Genomic DNA, 27,847 nt, shown 5'->3' with positions numbered 1-27,847 from the left:
CTACCAGCCCTCCTGCCAATATTACATTTTTGGCAATACCGGGAATCGAACTCCGACCCCCGAGGATGGTAGCTAATAACACTAATCGTTACGCTACGGAGGTGGACCTCATTCAAGTGGAATGGTGCATTGTGTGATCCCACCATGCAAGACGACTGTAATGGATGGCGCGACGGATCGATCGATGGATCGATCTATCTCCGTTGGTTCACAGTAGGGTTGCCTGGTGTCCCGTATTATAGGCGATTTCCCGTATTTGAAGGTCTGATGTACTGTCTTGTATTAACAGCATACGGGACACTCTTTTTTCTCATATTTGAAGAACTAACTTCTGCCATGGTTAAAATTATCTGTTTACAGTAGCATTTAGAGTTTAGCATTATTCTTTATCTAGTGATTCTTCACTATGATCGAAACGTGTAGTAAGCAAGCGAACGAAATGCCGGCACCGAACCCAGGCCCGGGGACTCACAGGAGTGAGACACAGAGCGTATGGTTAATGTCAACGCGACAATTAATGATTCCCTGTATTTTTCATTTTCAAATGCTTTTTAGCAGAAGTTGTTAAAGCTGTCCGTTTGTGGTATGCTGTGGTGGTGTGAGAGTAAGTGTTCATACTAGTGTTGTCATACTGTGTGATACCCCGAAAGCGAAAAAGAAAAGAGTTTCAATTATTTTTTTAAAATGCTAAGATAAGTATAACATTACTGGATTGTGCCCGTTGACAATAATTGTTTCAAGCTAAGATATGTTACTTGTAATCGGATTTTTTTTTAATTGGGCATGAAGGTGAAAGTGACTTAAAGCAACACGTATCGACTGAACTACATAAAAGTTTGCGAGACAAACACGGCCTCTAAAATAACAAATTTTATGCTTGACGATGCCGAAATATAAGCATTATATGCCAGAAAACTGAATCATAATGAGGATCATTATAGTTCAATTTCGGTGTGACGTAAAGCCCCTAGAAAAAAACGTTCAAGTTTCATTATGATATAGGTTTTCCACCAGTCAGAGTTCAGATTTTCTTTATGATACACGTTCTCCACTAATCAGAGTTCAGATTTTCATTATGATACAACTGTTTGACCAATTAGGTAAGGACAGCAAAATCAAACATGTCTGACACACATATTAACATCACCCACCTTCTACTTCTAATATTCCACAAAAACACGGCACATTCCCGCAAATTCACTTCACTGTAAGGTAAGGACAGCAAAATCAAACATGTCTGACACACATATTAACATCACCCACCTTCTACTTCTAATATTCCACAAAAACACGGCACATTCCCGCAAATTCACTTCACTGTAAGGTAAGGACAGCAAAATCAAACATGTCTGACACACATATTAACATCACCCACCTTCTACTTCTAATATTCCACAAAAACACGGCACATTCCCGCAAATTCACTTCACTGTACGATAAACAATTTGTAGTTGAAATAAAGCTAGGTTATGATAACCTTCTATCAAAGCTTTGGAAACACATGACATTGTCAAGGTCTCTGATCCACTCACGGAAAATCAATAACCCAGCGCATGCTCTCTGCACCTGTTCAGTAAACACAATTGTCAAGCGACATCTCGACAGAAATTTATGAATATTTCAAAAATAAAGTTATTGTACCGGGCGGTACACCTCTACGCCGCACATTTAAATCTTGCGGCAATTAGAACTCCTCTACAGGAGAAACACAGACCTTGGAACTAGATCTACTTAAACCTTTCCTCAGAGGATGTCACCTCCTTAATTTTGTGATTGTGAAGTTTCCAGTACTGTATAAAATCCTACGCGTTTTGTTTACAATTTATCGAGAAGTTTGGACTTTCTGCAACAGATGTCACTACAAAAACTATGATTATGCACCCTGGTGCGAAGTGAAGGAACTTTATTTGAAGAAATTTTGTATTCATAAGTTTGTTCTTTACTAAATTATGTTCACTCATTTTTGGGTTGGCAATATTGATCTTTTCTTTCCGCCAGTTTTGAATTCAGCCAATCCCTAATTTCTGTAATTAATTTTCGGCCTATCACAGGCTTCTTCTTTGATTTGGTGTGTATCTTTACGCTAGCCAATAAAAGTAAGAGGGTGTGGCTTGATTATTCATGAAAGCTCTCGAACTTTCCCCGAGGGTTTATAAACTGCGGATTTTCACGGCTCTTGGCCATTTTGATCTAACTTAGAGTGTGTGTCAAGCAGGAGGCGGGAGGTGCCTTTTTCTTCAGGCCGCAGGTCTTCAGCAAGGTAATGGCCATTTAACATCCTTACTCCTTGCTAGCTCCGCAGTTTAACCCGAGGGATAGGTCCGAAACTTTAAAATGTAACCTACTTCTCTAAAATGTAAGTTCTGTCGGCTAATGTGAAAATTTCCTAAAATCTTTAACTGCGATTCGGGGATAGAGAGTGATTTACCCTCTCGAGCTCCCCTTCATATTGGTTTGAGGTGACTACGTTTTGTAACTGGTTTTCTTCCTTTCCGTAATGTCTTAAATTATTCTTATACGAGTCACCTCCATAGTTTGAGAATAGCCCCTGCGTCATCGGCCTAGTGCCCTTTAGGTTTTAAGAAGTTACATCGAGGAGTGCAAGCATTCGCCTCCTTTCATTTTGTGTTCGGGACATTTATTTCACTATTTCTTTTACACGAAGGCCCTGTAGGTTGGGTACGAGATACCCCTGGTTCATTTTTGTAAGTTGAGCCTTGATGGCAAGTAATTCTAAGGTTCTGATATCGCCTTGGAGGAGCTTGAAAAACTGAGAGCGTGTCAGCTCTTTTCTAGTGTTGTAAAAGTGCCTCTGGGAGGCTTGATGTTAAAAATTGGGAGCAAGTGCTCCATGTATTGAGGGATGTTCTGCCCTTGCATAAAATGGTGATCTTTGTAAAGCTAAGTGTGTAGCTCAGGAATTGTTAAGTGAGGACTTGAAGTCCAAGTTCTGTTTAGACCACTAATCTTATCTTTACTAGACTTATTTTTGCTACTGGTCCCTGTGACATTGTTACTTGTTGCTTTTGTCTTAAAAGAGAAAAAGGTATAACCTTTGTTACAGTTTTAAATTAACTTTGATTTGGTAGTTAGACCCATTCACCCCAGCACCTTATTTCACCTCTGCGTTATACAGATACCCCGGAACAGTTATAATTATCTTCGAGCATAAACAGTCGTACGCAACTCGCTTATAATGGTAATGAAGACACTCGTATGGAAATTATAAAACGAGCGAACATACTCTTGTCTTAATTATTGCCATTTTAGGCTTGTTGCATAATGTACTGTTATGTTAAAGAAGGGAAGTGATGACAATAGTGTCACTACTGCTGAATTAACACTCTGCTACCAGAATGTTCGACATAGTCTAAGCTATAATAACGTGTCATAACCTGTCCGTTATTGCCATTTCAAACACCTGGCGACCCAAGTTCACAGTGTCTACTAGTCTAGTTTTTGATATCTGATCTCTCCACGTCACATCTATCATCTTACGGTAGCACCACATCTCAAAGGCTTCAACACGATTCTTTGCATGTCTATTTAGTGTCCACGTTTCACAGATATACAATGCAACTGTCCATACAAATGGATGTAGCATTCTCGTTCTGAGGGGAAGACTAAGTTGATGGGTACACAGTGATCTCCTCTTCTGCATAAAAGCTGTTTTCACCTGAGCAATACAGCATTTAACTTCAGTGGTGCTCATTCATTCTCTGTAATCTTCTGACCTAGGTAAATAAAAGACAAGACTTGTTCTATATCTGAATCGTCAACCTTTAAATGAAGAGGTTTAGGGGATTTCGAGACTGTCATGAATTTGTTATTTGAGGTATTTATTTCCATACCGTATTTCTGCACCGTTGATGCAACTCTTGACAGCATTGCCTGCAAGGTAGATGGGCTGCCAGCTAGAATGGCCTGATCATCTGTGAACTTAATTACTTGTATGGGTATTCCATTCATTTTTACCTCTAAACTTGTGCCTTATAGAGATTCCGTCATCATCAACTCGCCAAAAACATTAAACAGAATTCAGGAGAGAGTCCATATTTGTCTTACCCTTTTTCCGATGAGGACTGGATTTGTAAGATCTTCTCTCAAACGTACTTCATTTTGACCATTGTAGAGGACTTATATTCCTTAATAAAATCAAAGCAAAGTCATCTCCGTACAGGCCATGAAGGTCCTTGGAGGGGTGGAAGGTAAAGGCTTCCACTATCCTTAACCTCGGCACTTGATGGGGTAGAGTGGTTAGCTCTACGCCCGGCCGCCTTTGCCCCCAGGAATAAACCTGGTACTCATTTTTGGTGTAGGCTGAGTGAACCTCAGGGCCATGTGCACCTCCGGAAGTGGAAATCTCGTTTCTTAAATATTACGACTTCCTGACGGGGATGCGAACCCACGTCCTTCCGGGCGAAACGAACACGCCTTTACCGTCTCAACCAGGCAGCCACTATATTCCTTAATAACGGGAGAAATTTATGCCAGGAAACTCTACCAGATGCCTTTTTCATCGTCGATGGAACATACGTACAGATTTCGGCTCCTATTCATCATACGTTCTACAAGAATTCATACAACCGAGCTCGTTAGCAGCAGTCGCTTAAGTGCGGCCAGTATCCAGTATTCGGGAGATAGTAGGTTCGAACCCCACTGTCCGCAGCCCTGAAAATGGTTTTCCGTGGTTTCCCATTTTCACACCAGGCAAATGCTGGGGCTGTACATTAATTAAGGCCACGGCCACTTCCTTCCCACTCCTAGTCCTTTCCTGTCCCATCGTCGCCGTAAAACCTATCTGTGTCGGTGCGACGTAAAACACCTAGCCAAAAAAAATCATACAGTACCAATTGCATCTCGCGTACCAGCTCCTTGACGTAAACCAAGCCGTGTTTTTTTTTTTTATGTAGCCATAGACTGCCCCTTCTAGTCTTTTCTTTATGATTTGGAGCATGATTTTGGATGAATGAGTAAGCAAACTAATTATTGTTCTGTACATACTACATTTCGTGGCATCTGCTCTATTGGTAAAAGGAATATGATGGAGTAGAAAAAATACTTGTAGCTTTTTAGAAGCGTAAAGTAAGACTCCATCGCATTATTTGGCAGAAGTGGAAAAACAGAGATAAAACCACTCTCAGTAACATCCGGTTCCTTGGCCGAATGGTCAGTAAAGTGACCATCGGTTCAGAGAGTCCCGAGTTCAATTCTCGGCCGAGTTGGTGACTTTAATCTTAAATGGCCAATTGCCTTGAGTCGGGAACTGGGTGTTTGTGCTTTTCCAACATCCCTATAACCCATATACTACGCACAACACTATCCTCCACCACAATGACACACAGTTTCCTATACACGGTAGATACCGCCCACCTTCATCGGAGGGTCTGCCTTTCAAGGACTTTACCGGACTAGCAACAACAACACGAAATTATCATCATCATCATCATCATCATCATCATCACGACTGCTACAATTTACTCGGGTCCAAATTAGAACCACTTACATTTAGTTTCCGTAACTCAGGAAGTTGCAAATTCGCAGACAGACCCAAACAATACTAGGGCACACACAAGCTAGAAGAATCAATATTATGGATTGTACCGGTTGGTACACCTATACGCAGCACATTTGAATTTTCCGCCTTAAAGTACTGCTCTACAGCTGAAACTCTGAACTTAAAAACTGAATTAATTCAACCGTTTATCAGAAGATGTCACTGAGTTAATTTCGAATTGTTTTTGTTTACAATTATCAAGAAGTGTGGACATTCTCTCACAGATGTCTCTACCAAAAACTATGATCATGCACCCTGGTGCGAAGGGGAGGAACTTTTCTTGAAGATATTTTGTATTCATAAGTTTGTTCTTTACTAAATGTTGTTCTTTCATTTGTGGGTTGGCAATATTAATCTTTCTTTCCGCCAGTTTTGAAATTAGCCAATCGTAAATTTCTGTCATTAATTTTCAGCCAATGGCGTCTTTCTTTACCAATGTCGATGTGTAACTGTAAGCCACCCAATAAACGACTGTGGGTGTGTCTTAATCATTCATGAAAGGTCTCGAATCTTCCCCGAGAGTATGAAAACTGCTGATTTTCCTGGCTCTCCGCCACTCGTACAACATCTAGCTTAGTGTATGGAAGAATAGCAGGAGGCAGGAAGCGGCTCTTTCATCTGTCAGCAGCCCTTCAAAAAGGTAATGGCCGTTTAACATCTTTATTTTCTTGCTAGCTCAGCAGTTTAATCCTCGGGGAAGGTCCGAAACCGTTTTTGATGTAACCTATACCATTTCGATGTAAAATGTTCATGTTACTTTAACTGTAAATCGGGGATAGAGAGTGCTTTACCCTCTCGAGCTCCCCTGCATTTTGATCTGAGGTGAATACGTTTTCATAACCGATTTTCTTCTCTTTCCTAATGTATTAAAATTTTCTTATACGAGTCACTTCCCTAGTGTGGGAATAGCCCCTGTTGAATCGGCCTAGCGCCACTAGCAACAACAACACGAAATTATCATCATCATCATCATCATCACGACTGCTACAATTTACTCGGGTCCAAATTAGAACCACTTACATTTAGTTTCCGTAACTCAGGAAGTTGCAAATTCGCAGACAAACCCAAACAATATTAGGGCACACACAAGCTAGAAGAATCAATAATATGGATGACATGGCGAGCTACGAAATTTCCCGTCTGCGCCACCAGTGTTGGCTAGTATCGATCCTTTGGCATTAAACACAAGAAACTAGTTCACTAACAGTCCAATAATCAGTGTTGTCATTCCTTAGATGAGTGCCACGAAAGAAAACTAAGCATCTAACGGGAATTTCGAAAATTTAGAGGAAATTACGAAAATACATTGAATACATGAGAACCGGGTGGAGAGTGATAGAGGAACAGCGATATCGTCGTTGTGACAATGTTGAGGGGAGAAATACTAACCCGCAGCACATGTATCACCTAGAACTAAAATCCGTTGATACAGTTCATGCAATATTGAACCTTAGATGACAGGACCTTTCTTGTCAGAGTTCTAACCTGAAATATTATCACATAGAGGTTTTTCTAGGGGCAAAGACGGTATGTTCTTCAATCAATCAATCAATCAACAATGAACTGCATTTAGGGCAGTCGCCCAGGTGACAGATTCCCTATCTCTTGTTTCCTAGACTTTTTTAAAATGATTGCAATGAATTTGGAAATTTATTGAACGTCTCCCTTGGTAAATTATTCCAATTCCTAACTCTCCTTCCTATAAACAAATATTTGCCCCAATTTGTCCTCTTGAATTCTAGCTTTACCTTCATATTATGATCTTCCCTGCTGTTAAAAGATCTGCTCAAATTTATTCGTCTACTAATGTCATTCCACGCCATCTCTCCACTGACGGCTCGGGACATACCACTTAGTCAAACAGCTCCTCTCCTTTCTCCAAAGTCTGCGCAGCCCAAACTTTGCAACATTTTCGTAACGCTACTCTTTTGTCGGAAATCGCCCAGAACATATGGAGCTGCTTTTCTTGGGATTTATTCCAGTTCTTGAATCAAGTAATCCAGGCGAAGGTCTCATACACTGGAAGCATACTCTAGTTGGGGGTCTTACTAGAGACTCACATGCCCTCTCCTTTACATCCTAAATCCGGAATAATAAATAACAAAGGTAGGCGCAAAATAGTGACAAGGGAAACGGCATTAAAACTGCCAATGATTTGAACATCCAAACAATAATAATCACTCATAATATAGGGCTGTTCAAATGTGAACAGTCTCAAAATTAAAACAAGTCTCCAAAAGCAGATCCCCACCCACCACCACTATCGACAAAACAATCCGCAGTCCTTCGAAAGATGTACTGTAACTTACACTGCAGTTTAACCTGAAGCAAATCAGAAGCCACCTAGTTTTATGATACCTAGGTAGATCCTTGATACTGAATATTGCAGTTAAAGTGGATTGAGTATACTATTGAATAACCGGTTTTCTTTAAACCCGCTCTAGGTAATCAATGATATATGGAATCTTTTAGCAGCAAAGTAGATTATCAGGGATGATCCTGACCTATTTATCTTCATAAGTACAACAAAGACTGACGTGCATCTATAAATGAACAATGTAAGTTTCCTGACATAAAATATTCGAACGCGGTTGTATCAGAGTCACGATCGCAAAACTGTGACATAGAATGGGTCCCGCATGATAGGTACTGTCGAAATTTAAAAAGAGTAGTCAGTAGGGGCTTGAAATGTTATTGTTGAGATTTTATTTCAACCCCTGGCCGGCCGAGGCAGTAAAGGCGTGCTCGGTTCACGCGAAAGGACGTGGGTTCGATTCCTTGTCAGGAAGTCAAAATATTTAAGAAACGAGATTTCCACTTTCGGAGGTGCACATGACCCTGAGGTTCACACAGCCTACAACAAAAATGAGTACACGTGACTTAATACCGACTTGAGGGAACAGGTGGCCGCGCATAGAGCTAACCACTCTACCACCATCAAGTACCGAGGTTACAGATAGTGGAAGTCTTTACGTTCCACCCCTTTCAAGGGCCTTCGTGGTCTGTACGGAGATGACTTTGCTTTGTAAACGTCAATATTACGGGCGAAAGTTAAATCTACAGGCTGGTCGGAAACAATTTAAATCGAGTATATGAGTGTTAGAGGGGCTGCCTGGCCGAGGTGGTAAAGGCGTGCTCGGTTCGCCCGGAAGAACGTGGGTTCGAATCCCTGTCAGGAAGTCAAAATATTTAAGAAACGAGATTTCCACTTTCGGAGGTGCACATGACCCTGAGGTTCACACAGCCTACAACAAAAATGAGTACACGTGACTTAATACCGACTTGAGGGAACAGGTGGCCGCGCGTAGAGCTAACCACTCTACCACCATCAAGTACCGAGGTTACAGATAGTGGAAGTCTTTACGTTCCACCCCTTTCAAGGGCCTTCGTGGTCTGTACGGAGATGACTTTGCTTTGTAAACGTCAATATTACGGGCGAAAGTTAAATCTACAGGCTGGTCGGAAACAATTTAAATCGAGTATATGAGTGTTAGAGGGGCTGCCTGGCCGAGGTGGTAAAGGCGTGCTCGGTTCGCCCGGAAGAACGTGGGTTCGAATCCCTGTCAGGAAGTCAAAATATTTAAGAAACGAGATTTCCACTTCCGAAGGTGCATATGGCCCTGAGGTTCACTCAGCCTACATCAAAAATGAGTACCAGGTTAATTCCTGGTGGCAAAAGCGGCCGGTTATCACAGTCTGGGACCCTGTGATTGCCACCTGCGCTCCCAAGTTGAGATCCCGTGTGGGGTCCGAGCTAACCACTCTACCTCATCACGTGCCGAGGTTAACAATGGTGGAAGCCTTTACCTTCCACTCCTCCAAGGGCCTTCATGGCCTGTACGGAGATGACTGCTTTGCTATATGAGCGTTAGAGGGTTGCTCAACCTGATAAATAACATGAAAAAAATAATTCGATATCAGCTGCTGAAGTTAGCCAATCATATCGCTTCGAGGGCGAATTCAAATGGGCTTTGCAAAGCGATGTTGCTAAATCTACACGTGACTTAATACCGACTTGAGAGTCATGCCGAGAAATTAGCAACAAACACAAACACACCGTGGGTTCCAGCCAGTGTCACCATAGCGTACTTAGACCCTGCTAGGGCGCGATCCTGTCAGCTCGGAGGTCCATGTTCAAATGTCTCCCGTGGCGAAGTCTTTTCTTGGAATGAGTTTTGGATAGTCTTGAAACCATTTAAATTGTCCATGTGCCCCGACATTTTGTGAGAAAGGAAATTTTCACACATCTTCGCACCACAATTTTCTAAAATGTTCTGTGTTTGATTTTTTCCGCCGCATAATTGTAAAACACACAGAGATAAATCAAACGACACCTCACACAAGGGAGTCCGGACTTTCACTCATTTTAGCCGCGCCGCATAGCGGTTTTTGTATCTTAAGGTGGCGTTATCGACGCAATGGCCTTGTTGCTGTTGTGCTGAAATTACTAACACTATACTATCTTGCAGTTTATTCTAAACCCTTTAGCCACAAAGGAGAGTGATCTTGAGCCGGCGCTCAATGTTGATTTACTTTTTTTCATTTCAGTGATGCTGTATTTGCTCGTTACAAGGGCGCGTCCAACACTTTGAGAGCCGGATCCCTTGCGGTCGTCGAGCAAAGAGACCTTGATTAACCACACAGCACAGCTTGCTCATCGCTGACTAGTCAAGGTTACTTACATTAAGATTATCACTGTTATGTCTCATCACCTTTAGTGATTGAAATTCTTTTCTATTTTTTTTTCAATGTCCGCTGTTCAGAGAGGAACAGCGGATTTTATAAATATCCATTACGAAGTAAAGGTAATGATACAGCACTAAACACGCTCATTGCTCGTGCGATGTCAACTGGACGTTGGGAAAAGTTTACAACAATCTTCAGCGTATACACGTATACACGTGGGTAGGGGTTCTATATATTTACGGTATACACTGCCTGTCATAAGACTGCGGACTCCACACGGGATCTCAACTTGGGAGCGTAGGTGGCAATCACAGGGTCCCAGACTGTGATTAGCGGACGAGTTGGCCGTGCGGTTAGGGCCGCGCAGCTGTGAGCTTGCATCCGGGAGATAGTGGGTTCGAATCCCACTGTCGGCAGACCTGAAGATGGTTTTCTGTGGTTTCAAATTTTCACACCAGGCAAGTGCTGGGGCTGTACTTTAATTAAGGCCACGGTCGTTTCCTTCCAATTATTAGCCTTTTCCTATCCCATCGTCGCCATAAAACTTATGTGTGTCGGTGCGACGTAAAGCCACTAGCGAAAAAAAAGACTGATTAGTATTGTTTCTCGTCTTCTTACTCCGACCTCGCTTCGTCATGTCTTGTCTGAGTTCAAGAAAACATATTATTTCCACGTCATTTATTGCATTTTTCTACCTTGCCTCAATGTTGTATGTTCATCCCTCGAAGTGCTGGAAACACCCCCCTTCTCTCTCTCTCTCTCTCTTGCCGGACTGAGTGGCTCAGACGGTTAAGGCGCTGGCCTTCTAACCCCAACTTGGCAGGTTCGATCCTGGCTCAGTCCGGTGGTATTTGAAGGTGCTCAAATACGACAGCCTCGTATCAGTAGATTTACTGGCACGTAAAAGAATTCCTGCGGGACTAAATTCCGGCACCTCGGCGTCTCCGAAGACCGTAAAAATAGTGGGACGTAAAGCAAATAATATTATTAGTATTATTCCCTCTCTCTCTCTCTCTCTCCCCCCGATAATAGCATTACTAACAATAAAGTATATCTGCGAATTGGCGCACGTAAGGTGATGAGAAGATTGCACCACATTACACAATTTCATTATCCCACGGGTCTCATGCTTGGTGTTGATATCCCTAATGTTCAAAAAAATTCGAGGAATATGAATCTTATGATTTTATAATTTGAATGTGTCTCTAAGTCGCTCCATGACAACATGCACGTGTAGTTTCGAATCTTCCCACGGTCTAGCACAATCTTTTCATTTTTGACCAGAAGAGATTTGATTACATGACAATTCCTTTCGATTTACTGGGCGTTTCACGGTACCAATCCAAGTTTTAATTTACATCTGGATAACTATCGTATTTTAGAAATTAGCCACGAGTATGCTGGATTCCGTCCGAAATTCTCCCCTAGGATCTTACAAATCTGGATTACTTTCCTGCCCAAAAAGATTGCAATTCAACTTCGACGCTCGTGTCTCGTGGGAACCAAACATGAAGACACAGGGTGCTCATTAAGTAACGATGGAAGAAAGGACGCTCCTTTCAAACAACGCATCTCGCGGCTAAGCTGACTAGTAAATTTAGGTACCCCTTATTGAGGACTGTGAATGATAGGTTCAATACAGTCACATTATATTATAGGATCGAAAGTATCACAGAATGCCTTGTTAAGTAACGACCCTATCAGGTATGGTCAGATGAATGAGCGAACGCTCAACAACACAAGAGGCAACAACGTGCAGCAGTTCAGCTTAACACCAACGGGACCCTCGATAACCAGTTAACAAAAATCAATCAATCAATCACTACTAGTCTGCATTTAGGGCAGTCGCCCAGGTGGCAGATTCCCTATCTGTTGTTTTCCTAGCCTTTTCTTAATTGATCGCAAAGAAATTGGAAAATTATCAAACATTTCCCTTGGTAAGTTATTCCAATCCCTAACTCCCCTTCCTATAAACGAATATTTGCCCCAGTTTGTCCTCTTGAATTCCAACTTCATCTTCATATTGTGATCTTTCCTACTTTTAAATACACCACTCAAACTTATTCGTCTACTGATGTCCTCCCACGCCATCTATCCACTGACAGCTCGGAACATACCACTTAATCGAGCAGCTCGTCTCCTTTCTACCAAGTCTTCCCAGCCCAAACTTTGCAACATTTTTGTAACGCTACTCTTTTGTCGGAAATCACCCAGAACAAATCGAGCTGCTTTTCTTTGGATTTTTTCCAGTTGTTGAATCACGTAATCCTGGTGAGGGTCCCGTACACTGGAACTATACTCTAGTTGGGGTCTTACCAGTGACTTCTATGCCCTCTCCTTTACATCCTTACTACAACCCCTAAATAGCCTCATAACCATGTGCAGAGATCTGTAACCTTTATTAACAATCATATTTATGTGATTACCCCAATGAAGGTCTTTCCTTATATTAACACCTAGGTACTTACAATCATACCCAAAAGGAACTTTCAACCCATCAACACAGTATTTAAAACTGAGAGGACTTTTTCTATTTGTGAAACTCACAACCTGACTTTTAGCCCCGTTTATCATCATAACATTGCCCACCGTCCAACTCACAACACTTATTTTACAAAGTCAGCAAAAAACACCTTATTGCAATAATTCGAGAGAGGTACGGTCATGGATATTATCCACGTAACCTCCATCGAAATCGAGCAATCCATTATAGCGATTGTTCATTAGATCCACATTAGCAGACTTGAATCATTTTATAATTTCATGTTTCAGACACCAACAGCAACAGCTTTCGCTTTACGTACGTTTACAAAAACGTTCAGTTCCTTATCACTTACACAAAACCGTAATATTATGAGGACAAACATACAAATTTAGTTCGTGCTTATCGCGGTCCTACGTGACGTTGACATTACAATAGAAAGATTGAGTTTACTTACCAGAAATTGAATGTCATCTTTTCTACAAGTCTTCCTTAGGCTCGTATTACACTATCACAGGAATTTGTCAAAGATCTTTTGTAAAATAGTTTATGAAAATTAACTTTTATAAAAGATTATAACATACAGTAGAACCTCATTAATCCGGACCCCACTAGACCGAACTTTGCTTAATGTGGCCAGGCGTTTAATAATAACACATAAATGCAATTACAGTATAAAGCTGAGTTTCGAGCGCAATGTTGAGAACTACGATGGATGACATCGTTGAAAGTGTGTTCGAAGCAGAAAGCTCTGAAATGGATGTATATGACCAGAATGAAGCAGGTGGATTTTTTTTTTTTTTTTTTTTGCTGCGGGCTTTACGTCGCACCGACACAGATAGGTCTTATGGCGACGATGGGATAGGAATGGCCTAGTAGTTGGAAGGAAGCGGCCGTGGCCTTAATTAAGGTACAGCCCCAGCATTTGGCTGGTGTGAAAATGGGAAACCACGAGAAACCATCCTCTACCCGCACGGCCAACTCGCCCGCTGGTGGATATTATTAACCCTAAGTCAAAACGTAGTGAAATTTATGACATCTAAACATTCTCATTACATACGTTGAAGATAACGATGAAAACATATCTGCATATTACGAACTTTTTTTTTTCTAGTCATTCTGTATTTTGTCGGGCCTAATACTTTATTGCGTTACTTGCAAATGTACCCGTGCTTGGTTTATGTATATCATTGCCGCCCCGCGGTCAAGGAGTAGCGTACCTGCCTGTTACCCGGAGACTCCCGGTTCGATTCCCGGCCAAATCAGGGACATTTTCCTGGTTCTGAGGACTGGTTCAAGGTCCACTCAGCCTACGTGATTATAATTGAGAACCTATCTGACTAAGGTAGGGGCCTCGGTCTAGAAAGACAAGAATAACGGCCGATAGGATTCGTCACGCTGACCACGCAGCACCTCGTAATGTGTAGACCTTCGAGCTGAGCAGCGGTCGCTTGGTAGGCCAAGACCCATCAGTACTGTTGTGCCATGGGATTGTTTGGTAGGTATATGATTGCGTTATGTGTAACTCATTTAAATTGGTGATTATTCATATCTTACCTTGCAAGAGTTCCATGGAGTTACCTTTGCATCACTAATTTGTGATGGTCGCGAATGGTAGGCCTACCCCACGAATGTCAATATTTGTTAATGTCGCCTTATCGACATTTCTACTTGAAAGCTTTCTCTCTCGAGTGAAAAATAATTTCACTTTTCTATGATTTTATATAACAAATGTTTACAAATACTTCTAATAAAGAAGAGATACCCTTAGAGACATCGTGAGTACAATAACATCATTTCCTACTCTGCAATACACGCTTTTCACGGAGAAAGTGATGACTGCCAATGATGTCCAGACTTTCGTTACAAATTACCGTCACGACCTGCTGTGCGTGATTGAAACACGTCTTCTCTCCCCCTTGAAATGACGTCACGGCTGTTACATCACATCGTGAGAAATAAAGCAATCATGCTGGGCCGAGGTTATCTTGCTCTGGCACTTGTTTCGGGCCTTCAGTGGTAGATATTTGGATATTAATCATCATCATCATCATCTGTTTACCCTCCAGGTTCGGTTTTTCCCTCGGACTTAGCGAGGGATCCCACCTCTACCGCCTCAAGGGCAGTGTCCTGGAGCTCCAGACTCTTGGTCAGGGGATACAACTGGGGAGAATGACCAGTACCTCGCCCAGGCGGCCTCACCTGCTATGCTGAACAGGGGCCTTGTGGAGGGATGGGGAGATTGGAAGGGATAGGCAAGGAAGAGGGAAGGAAGCGGCCGTGGCCTTAAGTTAGGTACCATCCCGGCATTCGCCTGGAGGAGAAGTGGGAAACCACTGAAAACCACTTCCAGGATGGCTGAGGTGGGAATCGAACCCACCTCTACTCAGTTGACCTCCCGAGGCTGAGTGGACCCCGTTCCAGCCCTCGTACCACTTTTCAAATTTCGTGGCAGAGCCGGGAATCGAACCCGGGCCTCCGGGGGTGGCAGCTAATCACACTAACCACTACACCACAGAGGCGGTATTTGGGTAATAATACAATACCAAAATTAGCTTGCTGCTATTTCTTGGTGGAAGCAGTATTCTTGCATCGGTCCTGGTACAGACGAGAGTCAAATGTAGCTTACCCCAAAATCTCAGTCTTATTACGACTGTGACAGAATGGAAGCTGCTGCGGAATAAGTGGTGTTGATTAATGATAATGACATACGGAGCATGCTGCAATAACTTTTTTTTTTTTTTTTTGCTAGTTGTTTTACGTCGCACCGACACAGATAGGTCTTATGGCGACGATGGGACAGGAAAGGACTAGGAGTGGGAAGGAAGCAGCCGTGGCCTTAATTAAGGTACAGCCCCAGTATTTGCCTGGTGTGAAAATGGGAAACCACGGAAAACCATTTTCAGGGCTGCCGATAGTGGGGTTCGAACCTACTATCTCCCGAATACTGGATACTGGCCGCACTTAAGCGACTGCAGCTGTCGAGCTCGGTGCTGCTGCAATAGCACTTGCTGGACCAGTGAGGAAAGCAATGGCCAACAATCTCACTCCTCCTCATTCCCAGTATGTCACCATCGGATTTTGCGGATACCTTATAACTGCATTATCTTCAGTGGTGCTATTTGAGGATCCAGTTAACCTCCGCATAGACCACTTGACAGACAGAGAGACAATGCTAAAATGCAGTTGCAGAAACTCACCTTCCTATTCGTGCGCTAAATGCCGCTTCTCTTCCTTTCATCGCTGACATGTCATCGTTGACACTAGCGTCACATTTATCGTGAAGTTGGAAAAAAAAGAATCAGGATCAACGAGAAGCGAATAAATACCATTCTCTGTAGACGTAATAATAATAATAATAATAATAATAATAATAATAATAATAATGATAATAATAATAATAATAATAATAATAATAATAATAATAATAATAATAATAATAATAATTGTTACGATGTTTTGTGGACCGGCAGAGGTGAAAGAAGGTGCTGGGATGAATAGGTCTCAACTTACGAAATTAAAGTTAATTTAAAATTTAACAAAGTTTATATTTTCTTTTCAAGATCAAGAAATAACAAGTATAACAGGTACTCAGTAGCATATCAACAAATTAAGAATGTACAATTGCAATTTGTTAATGGATTTGGGCTTCCAGCCCCGAGACACGCAATCCTTGAGCAATGAGCCCAACTTTACCTATGTACCAGGTTCAACAAAGGGGCAGAAAACCCCAATCATACCAAGGAGCACTTGCTCCCAATTACCCAGTTAAGCCTGCTCGAGGCACACAGAAATCAAATTTAAGAAAGAGCAACCCGCTCTCAAAGTTCAAGCCTATTCAAAGGCCACACCAAACTCCACCTTCAAGCTGCCCTCTAGGCACACAAGAACAGGGGTAAAAATACCCAACCTACTGAGGCCTATTCAGTAAAGAAACAGGACAATTACATGGCCCCAAAATACCAACTTGAGGGAGGCGTAACTTGCACTCCTAATACACTTTTTTAAAACCTATTTGGCACTAGGCCGCTTATGCAAGGGCTAATCCCATACTACGGAGGTGACACGATAGGAAAACTTTATTACATTACGAAGAGAAGGGAAACTGTTATGAAAACGTAGTCACCTCAAAACAATATGAGTGGGAGCTCGAGAGGGTTAGGCACTCTCTATCCCGATTTGTAGTTAAAGAGACAGAATGTATACCAAGTGTATTTTACATTTTAAAGGAAAGTTACATGATAAAAGTTTCGAACCTGCCCCGAGGGTTAAACTGCTGAGCTAGCGAGAAAAGAAGTTATTAAAAGGCCATTACCTTATGGATGAACTGCTGCCCGATGAAAGAGGCGCTTCCCGCCCCCTGCTACATAATCACACTAGGATAGATGTTACTGAAGTGGCCCGGAGACCAGAAAATCAGCAGTTTAAATACCCTCGCGGAACATTCGAGACCTTTCAAAAATGAGAACCCACACCCCCCTCAATTTTATTGGGTAGCATAAAGCAACATCTTCATATCGGAGAAGACATACGTTATTGGTCAAAAATTAATTAGAGAAATTCTGGATTGGCTAAATTCAAAACAAGCGGAAAGAGAAGGGTTATACTGCCAACCCAAAAAATAACTGAAAGAAATTTAACAAAGAACAAGCTTATGACTACAAATTTTCTTCAAAAAAGTTCCTTCACTTCGCACTAGGGTGCACAATTGTAGTTCTTAAGTAGTGCCATCTAGAAGAGAATGTTCACACTTCTTACTACAGAGAAATCAAAAACGAATCGAAACTGACATAGTTCAGAACACTTCAAAATTTACAGTAGGGACATCTTCTGAGAAATCTTAGAATTAATGTGGTTGTTAAAGTTCAGGTTTCCCCCAGTAGAGGAGTTTCAACTGGCGCAATGTTTGAATTAGCGGCGTGGAGGTGTACCGCCCGGTACAATAATAATAATAATAATAATAATAATAATAATAATAATAATAATAATAATAATAATAATAATAATAATAATAATAATACGACTAAATAAACAAGGATAATCATTTCAAATATTTAGGTGAAATCATTGAACCTACAGATACAGAAAGAACAGCACAAAAAACACAAACTCAAAATGAGGAAAGCGAACATCTACAACAAAAAATGCATTAGCATTAACACAAAAATTCGACATTACATGACGGTCGTCAAACCTGAAACACTACATGCCAGTGAGACCTTAAACCTCAGTTATAAGGGGGGTGTCGAAAATATCAAGAAAGCTGAGAGAAAAGTCATCCGAAAAATTCTTCCCCAAAAACATACAGATGGAAGATATCGTCTACAATCGCACAAGATCACAGAAAAATACTTAAACATCGAAACAGATTTCCGTAAACGACGATTGAAATTTTATGGACACAGTATGAGGCTAGATGACAACGGACTAACAAAGAAAATATTGATGTACCTACAAACATTAAAGACGACAGCGGTTTGGATCAAACAAGTCTAAACTGATCTCAATAACACCAACATCATACCTACAAATATCGAAGACCACAAAACTTTCGGGCATAAGATTTACACTTGGGAAGTTGCTTCAGAAGTTAAGCCCAGCAGATCTAGGAGAAAATGGAATGACGAACATCGAGCTAAACATAGCGACATGATGAGAGAATTCTGGAAGAACAAGAAAACTAACAAAAAGGAATCACAATTTCCTTTATGTGACCCGTTATGGGTCGATACTAAATAAATAAATAAATAAATAAATAAATACCGGCGTGTGGTCTCCGAAGAGGCCTGGGGTACAACTAGGAAGGAGGACTAATACCTTGCAAATGCTGCCTCACCTGTTATGCTGAACAGGGACCTTGTGGGGGGCATAGGAAGATTGGAAGAGATAGACAAGGAAGGGGGAAGGAAGTGAGCATGGCCTTAAGTTAGGTACCATCCCGGCATTTTTATGGAGAAGTGGGAAACCACGGAAAACCACTTCGAGGATGTCTGAGGTGGGAATCGAAGCCCCCTCTATTCAGTTGACCTCCCGAGTGGACCCCATTCTAGTCCTCGTACCACAATTCAAATTTTATTGCAGAGCTGGGAATCGAACCCGGGCCTCTAGGTGTGGCAGTTAATCGCACTAATCACTACACAACACAGGCGGACCATAAGATAAGTATGGGGAAAAATAAGATTCAAGGTTACCAGCAAGTAGAAAATAAAACGCTGTTATTGTCCTAGACGGAAACACCATCGAAAAGGTATCACATTTTTAACACGCTAGGATCCTGCCTAACATAGGAATGGCATCCGGGAGATAGTAGGTTCGAATCCCACTATCGGCAGGCCTGAAAATGGTTTTCCGTGGTTTCCCATTTTCACACCAGGCAAATGCTGGGGCTGTACCTTAATTAAGGCCACGGCCGCTTCCTTCCAACTCCTAAGCCTTTCCTATCCCATCGTCACCATAAGACCTATCTGTGTCGGTGCGACGTAAAGCCCCTAGCAAAAAAAAAACATAGGAATGGATATCCAGATGTAGACATAAAAACCAGAATCGACATTGCAAGAGATGTGTTTCTTGAAGTTAAAACCTTGTGTGTTCAACCGTGGTCTCCGTTGAAGATAAGCGGTCCGTGTGAGGGCAAAATGAAATGTAAATAAATAAATAAATAAATAAATAAATAAATAAATAAATAAATAAATAAATAAATAAAAATTTCAGCATTTCAACTTTTTGTTACTTCCAAATACAATGTACGATATACGTTTTATGTTTCTTTTTTCAGCCACGCTATAAAAATCATTCCTTATATTAGTTATATAATATGATTATGCGGAAGCAAATTTCCTTTGAAGGAAAATTTTGTAGAATAGATGACGGAAGTTCTGTGATCCTTGGCGGACAACGCAATCCAGGTCAAGCTTAGTGCGGTAATTGGTCCTCCACAGAACGCTATTGTCCTCTAAGCCATGCCGCATTCAGGGGCCGGCTACGCACTCCCAATATCTTATGTAAGTTATTAGCATAACGCAGGTGTGAGCCGCCCGTACACAAAATTCATGCATAAAGCGGAAAGTGGAGCAGGGCTTGGGGGACAAACAAGAGCGCCATTGTATGGAACACTTCCTAGCCGGCGCACCGTCGTATACAGTAGGTCACGACCACAATATGTCCAGTGACCCACACCACACCCACTTCCTCAGTGAAGCCACGCTAAGAAATATTTAATCTCGCCTTCACTGACGAGTGTACCACAGCCAAGAGCGCAGCACGAAATGGAGAGTGCTCAGCTGGAAACCTGTGTTACATTTTGCTTCGTGATGGGGACAAAATATTTCAGTGCTAAATGTATGAGGTTTGTTCCATCGGAACATAGAACGGTGACTAGGAACTGATACTAGCCTATATGTATTGGATAGCATATTTCTTTCTTAAAGGTAGCCTCCGTGGCTCAGACGGCAGCGCGTCAGCCTCTCACCGCTGGATACCGTGGTTCAAATCCCGGTCACTCCATGTGAGATTTGTGCTGGACAAAGCGGAGGCGGGACAGGTTTTTCTCCGGGTACTCCGGTTTTCCCTGTCATCTTTCATTCCAGCAACACTCTCCATTCTCATTTCATAGCATCTACCAGTCATTAATAAATCACTTTGGGAGTGGCGACCCCATCGTACTAATAGCCTATATCTGCTTCATTCATTCCATCCCTGATCCGGTCAATGACTGGAAAACAGGTTGTAGGTTTTCATTTCATTTCTTTCTTAAAGCGTTTAGCGTCCAGGGTTGGTTTTTCCCTCGGACTCAGTGAGGGATCCCACCTCTACCATCTCAATGGCAGACTCCTGGAGCGTGAGACTTTGGTTCGGCGGGATAAAACAGAGAAGGAGGACCAGTACCTCGTCCAGGTGGCCTCGATTATGATGATAATGATGCTTATTGTTTAAAGGGGCCTAACATCTAGGTCATCAGCCCCTAATGGTACGAAATGAGACAAAATGGAATGACAAAAGTCCAAAATCATCCACTGACCAGAATTCAAAATGTGAGGACGAAGAATGAATGGATTTATATGAGTTTAAAACAATCATTGGATCCGACCCGCAATGTCTCGCATTCCAGGAAACTGACGTGAAAGTGCCAAAGTGCGGGAACATTCCCCTGAACAGGGGAGGTGCTAGAGAAAAAAAACTTGTCCTTAACGTAAAGCTGGCCCCCCGGTGTACGGGTTGCGTGTCTGCCTCTTACCCGGAGGTCCCATATTCGATTCCCGGCCAGGTCAGCGATTTTACCTAGATCTGATGGCTGGTTCGAGGTGCACTCAGCCTATATGATTGCAATTGAGGAGTCATCTGATGGCGAGATAGCGGCCGCGGTGTAGAAAGCCAAGAATAACTGCCGAAATGATTTCTCATGACGACCCAACGACACCTCGTAACCTCCAGGCATTCGGACTGAACAGCGGCCACTTGGTAGGTTACGATCCTTCGAGGCTGTTGCGCCATGGGGTTTGGTTTGGTTTGGTTTGGTTTTTAACAACGTAACACAATTTACTGGCGAGGATCAATCTTTGTCAACTATATAGAGGGTCGGACGTGTTGTTCCAGGGAGGATGGTTACTTTTTTCCTCACCAGGATGGGACAGCACGCCCGGTCAGTAGTTATAGGTTTGGCGTCTCACATGTGGATTAGTTAACCCCTGTGTGAGGGGTCACAAGAATAAGTTATTTAGAGTTATAGGGGCGGAGCTTACATGAGGCCCGGTTATCCGCCCACGTGAGTTTCCACATAGTATAGGGGTGGTGCTTACATTTGGCTCGTTCTCCTTCCCATGTGAGTACCCACATGGTAGATTTAGATTTTTACTTTTATTTTATTTTATTATTTGGATTGTACTGGAATACGTATGTGGGCGGAAGCCTGTAAGTTCAGCAAATAAATGTCTATATAACACAATTTACGAGCAGTCTGCTAGAAATTACTTTTTATGATCGGTAGCAAGAATTGGCATGGTGCATCGCGCTGCTTAAGTTTCGCTTGTCATGCGTTCTTTCCCCTCTCCAGCACTGGTGACAGATGAGTGTTAAGCCCTCACCCGTTGCTTCGAGGACTTGTTGATAGTTTACCCGCCAGCACGAGAACGAAATATTAAAACCATGACTTCCGTAACTGCGGATAACTAACATTTATCCATTGGTGGGAGAGTACTATGTTTTTCTTGTTTTGATTTCTTTTTCTGAGCCCGGCACAGTTATTTGTAGGGCCCGAATGTTTATGCAGTAAAAGGTTAGAATGCAAACTTACTGCGAGTGAAATGAAATGAAATGGCGTATGGCTTTTAGTGCCGAGAGTGTCCGGTTAAAATTCCCGACCCTGCCGGGAATCGAACCCGGAACCCCTGTGACCAAATGCCAGCACGCTAACAAAATTATTTAGTAGGAAATGTCGACTAGCCCGCTCTAACGTAGTGTAGTGGGAATAACATACATTCTAGAGGGTTCTAATGGGCCGAACCCCTAATGTTTATACAAACCTCATAGCACTGCCGTCGTGCGGGTAGACTCTACTTGTTACTCGCTTCACTAAGTTTGCATTCCAACCTATTGCTGCATGAACATCCGGGCCCTAGTTATTTGCATCAAATTCCAGTTTAAGAGAGTCTACAGAAAATCGCCTCCACTTCAAGTGTCTGTCCCAATGTAGAACAAGCTTCCCTGTACCCTCCACGACGAAAGGACGCTGGTTACTGGTTGAATCACACTTTTACAGCATCAGGAACCGCTTGATCGGTGGAAAAACGTTTACTCTTGAGAGCTTTCTTCAACAGACTAAAGACGTGATTGTTGCAAGGGGAGAGATATTGGCTATTTGGCGGGCGATCCATAAGAACCCAGCGAAAACAACGCGGCACTGTTCCGTTTGTAGCGTGTTGGCATGCATTAACGTGAAGCGTCCAGCTCCATGGTTAAATGGTTAGCGTGCTGTCTTTTAGTCCAAGGGTCCCGGGTTCCATTCCGAGCCGGGTTGGGGATTTTAATTGTCATTAGTTAATTCCTTTGGCTCGGAGGCTGGGTGCTTGTGCCGAATTCAACTCCATCCTCATAGACGTGAAGGTCCTTTATACGGCGTCAACTCGAAAGACCTGTCTGGACGCAACCATTGAATATGAATGTTTTTCAACATTCTCCTCTAATTAGCGGACGCATCTCATACTGACCACGTTGTGAGCTGTTACCACCAACTCTTGGCTGCTCCGTCACTTATTTACAGTGTTGCCACTTCTATTTTTGTTTCAACAAAACAACCCAAATACTTACCTTCTGGGCTTTTCATTCTTTTTTCATCCGGAAAACTTCATTATCATAACGAGATATGTTTAGTTTAGTTTTTTTGCGAGAAAGAACACGTAGGATGAGGCTGCAAATCAGTGTGGAGGACAAAATAAGAAAATTGGAGGTTTAACTGTATAGTCTGCTTCGACCATACTGGCGGCCATGGCTGGTCGGTGACTCTACAGCTCTGCATTCGGGAGACGAAGAGGTGCTGGTCCCCACCGTCTGTTTTCCATTTTTCATCACTAGGGTGAATGCTAGGGCATTTCCTAGCTTAGGCCTAGCAAGCCGGCCGCCCTCATCAGGGACGGAATGAAAAGTAGTAGTAGTAATAGTAGTAGGTTTGAAATATTTAACTGTTTGGACTGTCATAATCAGCGGGAGCAAAATTACGGACAATAATAACAAACAAACAAACAAACAAAACAAACGCACGGTGTTTGTACTCTGCGCTACGGCAGCTGCAGTATGGAAGGCGCGGACAGTTCTTGACCTTGCACGCAGCCTGCACGTGTTCGACCTCGCAAGCATGAGTCGCCAGTCTAAATCTCAGCTGTTAACATGGCGAGACAGTTATCATTGCAACACCGTATTTTCTCCACGTAAAAGTTTTGGTTTCATCTTAATGGCCGTGTGAAAAATCGTAACATTCCCTAGTGGTGTGCAGAAATTCCTAATGGTGTTTATGAAGTCCCTCATTATGATAGGAAGATTGGTGTTTGGTGTGCTGTTGGTGCAAGACGAATAATTGGACCTATTTTTTTCGAGACAGCAATAAATGCAGAGAGGTACCAAGATGACATTTTGACGCCACTCTTTCATCAGTTAACGGAAGAAAAAAAATATCGTGTGGGTGTTTTCAACAAGATTAAGGTCCTGCTCATACGGCAGAAGATCCCTTTCTTACAATCTCGAAAGTGTTTGCAGACAGAGTGATCAGTGCTGGTCTATTTCCTCCTCATTCTCCAGATCTACACATTGGAGGAACTGAAAAAAAACATTACGAATGAAATCAGAAAAATTACAGTGGCAGAAAAACTCACTCGCGTCAACCAGAATGTGGTTACCAGATACGATGCCTGTATATCCCAGGAAGGATGACACTTCCAGCATCTTTTATGAGGTAAGATTTCATACAAGATTGCATACACGCTTAAAGCAAGGGCGGCCGCGCGCGACATAAGTTCGGCTGAAGCAGCTGCCGTACATCCCTCGTACTACGTATGTCCACGCATTTTTTCGGCTGGGTGGCGCTCCTTCTTGCTGCGGCTCAGTCGGCCCAAGAATAATCACATGGGCAGACGCCTCGTTGGCTGTCGCCTTCCCTCATCATGCTGTCTAACTCCTGTCTCGTTAAGAATGTGGACACTCATTATTCTCCGACTGAATTTCGCAACTGGCTGTGTGATAACAATACCCCAACTTCTGTGGTCCTACGACTTCAAGATGCTTCATCGGGCCAACCCTCTCCGGACATAGTGGTTTTCTTTAGTTCACCAGGATTCGCGAAGAGCACCCTCCGCTATGGCTATTTATACCTCCTTTATTCTCACTATACCGTTCTCCCTACTCCGATCCTGATTTCTCTCTTAAATTTCCCTCCCTGGCGCAGCCTCCCACTACCTCCGTTTGTTCTTCCTTGTCTGCCATTCCTCCTGTCACTACTACCGTCACTACTTCCGTTACTCCTTCCCCGTCTTCCGTAACTTCCTGTGTTCCGTCTACTTCTCCCTCTACTGTTACGTACAGTCACCCCTCCCCTATCATGTCTACCGCCACGACCTCCTGCACTTCGACCTTCACTACTTCTCAATCGTCGCCTGCAAATCACCTGGATGTTACTCTCGCAGCTCCGCACGTCTCCCAAGGCACTGAAGACCCCTCTACGTCAATCTCTCAACCGTCCTTCTCACCGAGCTGTGTCGTCCGTGGGATTGCACCCGACGTTTTGGACCAGGATATCCTTCACGAACTACAACAGGAGGGCGTCCCTGTCCGACGGGTATTTCGCATCTTCAACACTGATGGCCCGACTTTTATGGTACGCCTTCGCCTCGCCTCCCTTGCTGATGTCGACCATCTTCTCACTACCGGCGTCCGTTTTCGAGGACGCATCCATCGGGTGGAGCGTTCTCGCTCCCCACCGCGGCTTGCTGGATCTACCCGTTTCACGTCTCCTCCTTCTCCTACGCCCTCGTCGCCACCCACCCCACCACAGCCCACCATCCATCCCTCAGTTCCCCAGCCTCCTTTCAGCCTCCCGCCTCTCTCTATTCTAGAAATTCTCCGCCTACTTTCCACTTCCGTCACCAATATCACCACTAACCTGTATTACCTCCTTCTCCAATATTATCCGTGTCCTTCTACTTATACCTACCTCCCGACCCCTCTACTTGTTCCTCAACAACGTATGTAAATGCTTATGTGTATTCATTGTGACGCTCTCTATTTCTGTAATGCGCGCCCGAGATGCCCCGCGGTTTCAATAAATTGCTCGCCTCTTTCTTCTGGTGTTGGCAGGGCTCGCTTGTGCGGGTGCACTGCGGGTCCGCCCTGGGTTCCGCCTTGTTGGTTGTAGTTTCCCCGCGCCTCCCCAATACTCCCTGTTTTTTCTTGTATGTACGATACATACGCCTATGCAGTTCTGGTTCTTTCCTTTCTTTTCTTTTTCCGAAGGCTGAAGAGCTCCTAGTTGAGCTGATGGCCCGCCCACCCCATGAGGGTGGGAATGAAATATGATGATGATGATGATGATGATGATGATGATGATGATGATGATGATGATGATGATGATGCCGTAGCGCAGAGTACAAACACAGTGTGCTCGGTCTGGTTTTGTATGAGACCCTGTATATTAAATACATTTCTGACACAAAAAATGATCGGTTGGAAATAACCAAGTCCCTAAATACAAGCATGACGAAAATAGTGCATTATTCTTAGCTAATTAATACGCGTGTGTAACTATACTCTGTCAATAGAAGGGCTCACTTTATACTTTTAGAACGAATTCGAATTTTAACATTTTATACAAACTGTCTTCTACACTACTAGTCACTTTCCTAATACAAAACGTAACTTTATTGGACAAGTGTATATTAATGAGTTAGGCAATAAATGGCAAACCATAGCACGAGACGAAGTGCAGAAAGTTTGACGCTGATTCGCTGAACCTTCCAATCCTGAGTCGGCACCAGTTTTCTATCAAAAAGTATACCATCCTGGCAATGGACTGAAATTAAAGAGAAACTACGAAAAGCCACTTCTATGATTCTTCATAGTGCGATTTTAAATCACTTCGCTTGTCACTTGGTTCGTGGTATGGATTACTGTAGTCACGTCCTAGTTCCTGAACAATGGGTAAAGGCTGAGTGGCCTTGTAAGTGGTCCTGAGAGTCGGGATACCAGTTGCTGTGGAATTGTTCTGACTCATGGCTCTCCTTATGCTCAGGCATTTAGGACTACACAATCCACCGTAGTCCCTAACCCGTCAGAGGAGAGATTCTCACTGGGACTATGTGTAAGTATGGGTAGTACCCAGTTTTACAGAATTTTCACAGAGCACGCTCAGAACATTTTAAGCAAGCCTCGTACCTATAGGAATAACCCATTTGACAGATGAGGGACTCCTTGGAAACAACTTGGCGAACGAAATGGAATTCAATGGGGAGTTATCAATATTAATGGGGCTTATGTAAGAAACAAAGCAGAACTGGCTGAATCAGAAAAGATGATGCATCTGGATGTGTTAGGAGTTAATTATATTCGGGTAAGAGGAAATAACGAGGGCGAGGTAGCAGATTATAAGATGTACTTGACTGGTGTTAAAAAGGGAAGGGCAGAGTGTGGGGCAGAACTGTTCATGTATGTATGTCACTTGTTTTTCCTGTGTGTGTACAATCCGCGCTCCTCAATTCAGTTTTAAATTCAGGACCGAGCCAGGAATCGATATTGGGCCAATCAGGTGACTATGTTTGTATCTTCCTGTGTTCTATGTTCAAAGTTCTGAAACCTAATTCTCTTATTTTCTCTTACAGGGGGCGCATGTCGTCGGAACAAGCTGTAGACAAGAAAACATAAGGCACCTGAAGGTAAGTTACTCTTCACCATATTACAAACATCGAAATAATTTGTGCTTCGGCCTTTAGGAGAAACCTTAGAAACAGAACAAAAATGGCTAACTGGACACCGGTGGGATCCGAGCTCGTACGTACTGAACGCGACCAAGTAACTGTATTTCCAAAACAATGCGGTCATGAAAATTAAATATTTATTGAATTGGCGCACAACGGACAAGCGCGCATTCTGCAATTGTGCTAGACCTGTAGCTCAGATCCTTTCCAGCAGAGCAAATATGACCTAGACTATTATAGAGCCATGGTAGAGAATCCGACGCGAAATCAGAAGGTTGTGAGTTCGGATCCCACTGACGTCCGGTTGGCCATTTCTGTTCTGTACTTAACATCCCTCCGATTGTGTACTGAATAAGTTAACAGTCCATTTCGAGTGCAATGTGGCCGTAAAAATTGAATATTCCTTGTTTATTAACGGTAGTTAATACTTCGTTCAGTTACACATAAAAAGAAACACAAGGAAAGACTTCAACAAGTATATATCATAAGAGATTCGTGTGTACATTGGTCAGAATTTTAAAAGAATGATATTTCTGTATCTGTTGTATGCACAGTATCGAGGAAATGCAGTGTCTGTCTGTCTGTCTGTCTGTAGAGTATTCAATGAAAATCGGTATGTAAAGTCAGGAAGTGATGCACTGCAATCTAGGTTATAAATAATTTTATTCACGC

General features: G+C 42.8%; 1 protein-coding gene across 2 annotated transcripts in view; it reads left to right on the top strand.

Annotated features, from left to right (window-relative positions):
* The window catches only part of LOC136874383 (uncharacterized), a 260,795-nt gene that overhangs the window by 148,951 nt on the left and 83,997 nt on the right, over positions 1–27,847 (top strand). For both annotated transcript variants that reach the window (XM_067148020.2, XM_067148019.2), the window contains exon 2: positions 27,080–27,133. The gene's annotated coding sequence lies outside the window, so the exon portion shown is untranslated. The remainder of the gene's footprint in view (positions 1–27,079; positions 27,134–27,847) is intronic.

Source organism: Anabrus simplex, chromosome 5, assembly GCF_040414725.1.
Source record: "Anabrus simplex isolate iqAnaSimp1 chromosome 5, ASM4041472v1, whole genome shotgun sequence".
Lineage (NCBI taxonomy): Eukaryota > Metazoa > Arthropoda > Insecta > Orthoptera > Tettigoniidae > Anabrus > Anabrus simplex.
The sequence above is the reverse complement of the archived record's forward strand: the minus strand, read 5'-3'. Positions and strand labels throughout refer to the sequence as shown.